Below are 6,000 nucleotides of genomic sequence, written 5' to 3'. Positions count from 1 at the left end.
TAGGTGCTGTAGAACCCTGCATAGCTGGTCTGCGCAGGCCTTCAGCATTCTGGGGCTGATACCCTCCGGGCCTGCTGCTTTGTTATGGCGTAGTTTCTCCAGCTGTCTTTTCACCTGGCTGCTGGAAACAGTCAGGCGGATGGGGGAGGTGACAAGAGGCTCAGAGATCATGGATGTGTAGGAAGGTGTTGATGGGGAAATGTTGAGGTCCATTGTGGGGGTCGGGAGATATGCAGGGTCGTCAGTCTGGGTCACAGAGGTGTGGGGGAGAACAGGGTGTGGGAGAGGAGAGGGTGTAGGGTCTGTGTGGCTCGGGGAGGGGTGAACTGTACTTACTATAGTCAGACAAAGTATCTTGATAAACTCTCATTACACCATTACAGCTATTGAACAATAGTGTGTTGTGTTTACTGTTACAGAAGTAATACAACTGGTCTCACTGCCAATTACATAACTAGTCAGATGTAGCATTACTTCCGTGATCATACCGCACCATACATGTTCCATTGTGTAACTGTAGGTATGATTTTATAACTCATAACTCCATCTCCAACTGACAGCTTTCACAATCCACTGGCACAGGTGCAAACCAAAAAACGTCATAAACAAATGTTTCCACAAAACCAGAGGTGTTACTATTATAAGAAGCGATGACAATGTGACACTGAGTCAAAGAACCGCAGTAGAAAAACTCTCTCACGACACAAAGTATCAATACTTTGACAACGAGGCACCGCTAGCATTAAGGCTAACAGGACATGTGCAAGTGTGCAAACCGGTAAACATGTATCACCCTTGATACTCGTCACAAACAAATATTTTCACAAAAGCAGAGGTGTTACTACTATAACAAGCGATGACAATGTGACACTGAGCCAATGAACTGCAGCTTGCCTTTTAAATTTATTATTTACTTAGTTTTTACTTTGACATCTAAAAATGAAAAACATGTGGCTCCTATTGTAAAGACTGTGTATATGGATTTATTTTCTCAATTGGAGTATTCAATGTGTAAAAAGAACAGAAAATGGTAAAACTTAGAAAGTAGCTAACATTAGTGTTCAGAAACTCTGAAGAAAGTATGAAAGTGAATAAGCCAGATAGCTAGCTATCATGTCATGCCATGTAAGCTGGTAAAATAAGGCTGCTCTTGTGTATTTCCGCTCATGGCTCCTCAGAGAATTGAAGTAATAGATAAACAGAAAGATGAATATAGAAAAAAAAATGAGAATATTGATATATCTCTGGGATTGGTTAGTCAGTTAACTTAGCTTAGCATGAAAACTGGATACAGGGGGGATTTTTTATTAGATTTTATTACCTATAGACAGAGCCAATCTTCCAATGTTTCTAGTCTTTATGCTCAGCTAACCTATGCAGGTGTACATGGGTGACGCTATGCACAACCTTGCCAGTGGTTTCACATTATTCAAACAGAAAAATACAAGTGGAGGTTGTGTAATCTCACTTTGACGGCAAAAAAGCTTCCAAAAGCGAAGAAGACGGAGAAACAAGTCCTGCCTATCTAGGCCATACAGCGAGAAGCATCCCATCATGGGAAGCTCCCTGTTGGATTGTGGCGGGATGGAGTCCCATTGCGTCCACCAGATGCCACCCATAGAGCCGCTGGTAGCGACCCGCCTTAACCCGAAGGCCTCCTCCTCGGCCCGGTCTCTCCCCGCAAAGACAGACCACTCGGATGACTGTATATGAGAGGCATCCAGTGCTGGGTAACCTCTCTAGGTCTGAATCCGCACCACAATGGCCACCACAGGGTGAGGGTTTGAACAGACTGTTCACTGGCACTGCACCAGTGGAGAAGCCCAGGTTTCCTGATGCAGGGTGTTGCTATGGGAACTGTTCATGCGAGGAGAATGATCACCACAGATGCCTCCCTGATGGGCTGGGGTGCCACTCACGAGGGGAGAGCAGTGAATGGGAAATGGGACTTTCACATGCGCTCTACCCACATAAATTGCCTGGAGCTGCTGGCTGTTCACCTGGCTCTGAAACTTTTCCTCCCCTGGCTGAGGGGGTCATCATGTTTTGGTGAGGATGAACAACTCCACTGTAGTGGCTTAAATTAACAGGTTACGCACGCTGGCACACAGACTAATAATTTGGAGCAGTGTGCACCTACGGTCATTGTGAGCAACTCATGTACCGGGTATTCTGAATTACGGGGCAGATCTGTTGTCCAGGGGAAACCCACTGTATGCAGACTGGAAGCTTCACCCCCAGATGGTGAGACAGATACGGTCACAGTCAGGTGACTGTGGACGTTTATGCAACAGTGGAGAATGCTCAGTGCCCCCTGTTCTTCTTTCTACATGATCAGAGATCTCCACTGGGCATGGATGCACTGGCACACAGGTAGCCAAAGACCCTCCTTTATGCATTTCCTCCTATAGCCCTCATTCCCCCAACTCTGGCCAGAGTGAGGGAAGGGGGTCTGTCTATGATGCTGATAGTGTTGGCAAGGGAAGCACTGGCTGGCGGAGATTTTTCAACATCTGTCCAGCCCACCCGACCCCATTGTATGTGCAGAGCTATTAATTGATTATTCTTTACCACAGGAGTAATGATTTTTAAGAGCACAGTTATTACTGTGAAGTGAACGGCAGTCCTCTGTGGCCTTCCTGTGATCCTTGGAGATGAGAACACAGACTTAATTTCACACCACAGGATGTCCACTCCATTTAATTCTGCTCTGTTACTTTGATAGCTTTAGTTTTAGTTACTGTTCTTCCACTCAGCCTGAATCAGTACTGCTGTACTTCTTACGTGATGCACTCATGACCTATCCCCAATCAGAACACTTTTAGTCGTATCTGCTGTCTTTCAAAAGGATTCAGTCACAGTTCTCAAGCGTCACCCCATGTGAAATCCAAATGTCTTCAAGAACAAAAAAAGTACAATGGATTTCACGTAGCTTATTTTAAGTAGAGGGGTTAATATCTGATATCTCTTATGACCGTATGAACTGCAACACATAGTTAAACACAAAAAATATTTTGAACTTTCCTTTGCAACGACATCAACACTTATTTATCGCTGATGCTCTTGGGAAATGCGCTCGCTATACTGTCACAGGAGGCTGATGAGTGGACTGCTGTAGGAGTTTCACATTCCTGTACTACACTGGAAGTTTACTCATCAGCCTCCTGTGGTAGTAGCGAGTACATTGCCCAGAAGCTGCAGTGATGAAGAAGTGTTACATTGTACTTTTAGTGGCTGTCTTGTGTTTTCTGCCATAGAAATTCAAGGTGACATCTGATATGTAATTTTGGTCTGCGAAAACCCAGACATGTCTCACACCCCCATTGGTATCCTGACCATCATTCCTGAGGACAGACAGGCCTCGCCTGACTCACTGCACCTTGAGTCTTCAGCTACTGCAATCATTTTGGAAGGAAGAATTGCTTTGGATGACCTTGGAAATCTTCCACATGCCATGTGCTTGCTCTTTGGACTCTGAATTTGGAGTACCCTCAACAACTGAAGTACACCTTTGACTTCATCCAAAGGGTGCTTCTCTCACTTGGACATAAATCCCTAAAACCAAAAATACAATCACTCAAAAATCTTCTGATGCGTGAATGTGTTCACGATGTGAATGTGATATGACATTATGGGTCATGTTGATACCTTTACCCTTATTGGAAAAGGGATATTTATTTCTTGTTTGATCCTTTTTTGTGGGAGGGAGCCTCATCGCACTCTCAGACTACTATATGGTTTTATGTTCATTAGGAGAAACATGAACACCTACTTTCCTTTTAGCTTCTCTTTTTCCTTTTGTGTTAATGCTGGCATGATTGTGGTGATATTGATTACCAGCATCGGGCTCTTTAGCTTATGTCCGACTTAATATCTGTTGACTTAATACATGTTGAAAGTCAGTCAAGAATTTAAATCAGAATGCTCTGAGCAGGTTTCAGTGGAAGCTGTCTTAAACATCAGTATTACAGTTGCATATTCAGTTGAAATAGTGATCTTATTTTGCAGTCATGCAATAGGTGGACTGGAAACAGAGTTGAGCTATATTTGCTGTTCACTTTATTGATTTGTTATGTTGTATTATGATAAATGTTAGGCCCCGTAATTGACAATTGAGTTTATCTATAATTTGTTTCACACCAAAGTCAACAGAGACATTTAAGCAGGGATTCTCAAAGTTTTAAGGACTGAGGGCCGTTTTAGGGAGTCAATATTGGATTGAATGCAGCCCTAGAAAAAAGTCACGTGTCATTTCTTTTCTGGAAAAGTCCATGGAAAAGTTTCCAGGTTAGTGTTTATATTACATAAAAAGTATGTAACCACACTTGAGAACCCCTGTATTTAAGGTAAACTTAAGTAGTTTTCAGCCTGGACCCTGTTTCTCCATGTATTTCTGTTCAGAACAAAAAAAGTTTAATTATTAAACTTTGTTTTCCATTCAAACTGTTGGTGAACAGTTAAGCTAGTGAAAAGCTCCAATGTGAGATAAGCTCTCAGGTGAGAAGAGGGTTTGAATTGAGGGAGTGTTATCTGCGCACACTCTAGATCGGCAGACTGAGAAAATTGCTTTTATCAGGGCTGCAGGAGGCTGCATCCTATAGCGAGAGTGAATATTATGAAGAAGAACTAATGATTTCTGCTAGATACTTACACATATGTAATTTATAAGTAAGTAAGAAGAGTAATTTAGAATCCATAATGTTGAATAGATTGAGTTTGTTTCAAATACATACATGGATAAGTAAAACACAAGCAATGATTATTTGTGCATAATAAATAAACAGAGTAGTGGGTTTTTTTTTTGTGAAGCTCTTCTAAAAGAACGAGTTTTAGATGATGACAGCATGGAGGCTTTAGATTTAAACACACAACACACTGCCACAAAAGACAGTTTTGGATCTGTCATTGATTCAACGGCAGTTGGGAGTTGATTCATTTTTTTTCCAGACTTTCCAGGTGTATTGCTCCAGGCAGATGTACATCACTCTCTATATATGTTAGTTCTGTAGGCTTATCAATGTTAAATTGCATTACACTGCATTACACAACTGAAGAGAGTGAAAGGACAGATGGTCGCTTTAATGTATATATCTGCTTTTTGACCAATCCCATGAGTTAGCCTCAAGCTGTGAGCTTTGAATCCAACCATGACATATAAATGTGGTACCAGATAATATTTATAATTTCTGAAAAGGTTATTGTGTGGAGCTGCAAGTTTTAAACTTTTAAAAAAAAAACCTTTTGAACTCCGCTCTGTTGGTTCATACATTATAGCGAAGATCAGTTTCAGTGGATTATGTACTGTAGCCAGTTTGGCATATGATTTCACTTTCCAAAAAGATGCTGTCAAGTTTTTTTGGAAGCGCATGCTGATGGTTTCTCATCAAACCTAATCAATCAAAGCAGTAAAACAGGTGGGATATTCCCAATTGGTACAAGGTAAGAGGAATTCTTTTTTGTAGTATAACTCTCATTAAAGACATAATACATTTTCTCCCTAGATTGAGGTTCTCAGTTTGCTGTTTGTGTAGCACTGCTGGAGAATTCAAAATGAAGTGGGCAGTGCTGGCAAAATGGTGATAAAATGAGAAGGTCTGAATATATGTTAGACAGGGCCAACAGCTTCCCACCGGGCATGATATTGAGAACTCCTTTCCTTTTGATGTGCTGTGAAACATAACATCAGTGTTGATTCCCTGTAGCTCCTGGGTGGAACTGAAAATCTGTAAAGACCAGTGGGCCAGTGTGAGGCAGGAACACAGCCAGGGCATTTCATGCAAAATCTCTCACTTGAAAAGAAAACACCCACTCTTTGTTGGCATTGAGATCATCTTGTAACCAACAAATTGAGCATAGCTAAAAGGGTCAATGCTGCAGAACCAAAGACAGAGGATTGAAAAGAGCCAAGGGTAACGCTGCACATGGAAATGTGCTGTTTGCACATTGTCAAGGTCAATGGGCAAAATCATTATCGACACAGATGTGTTCCTCTTTGTTTCT

The sequence above is a fragment of the Larimichthys crocea genome, chromosome III (assembly GCF_000972845.2).
Source record: "Larimichthys crocea isolate SSNF chromosome III, L_crocea_2.0, whole genome shotgun sequence".
NCBI lineage: Eukaryota > Metazoa > Chordata > Actinopteri > Sciaenidae > Larimichthys > Larimichthys crocea.
This window is presented reverse-complemented; position numbering follows the sequence as displayed.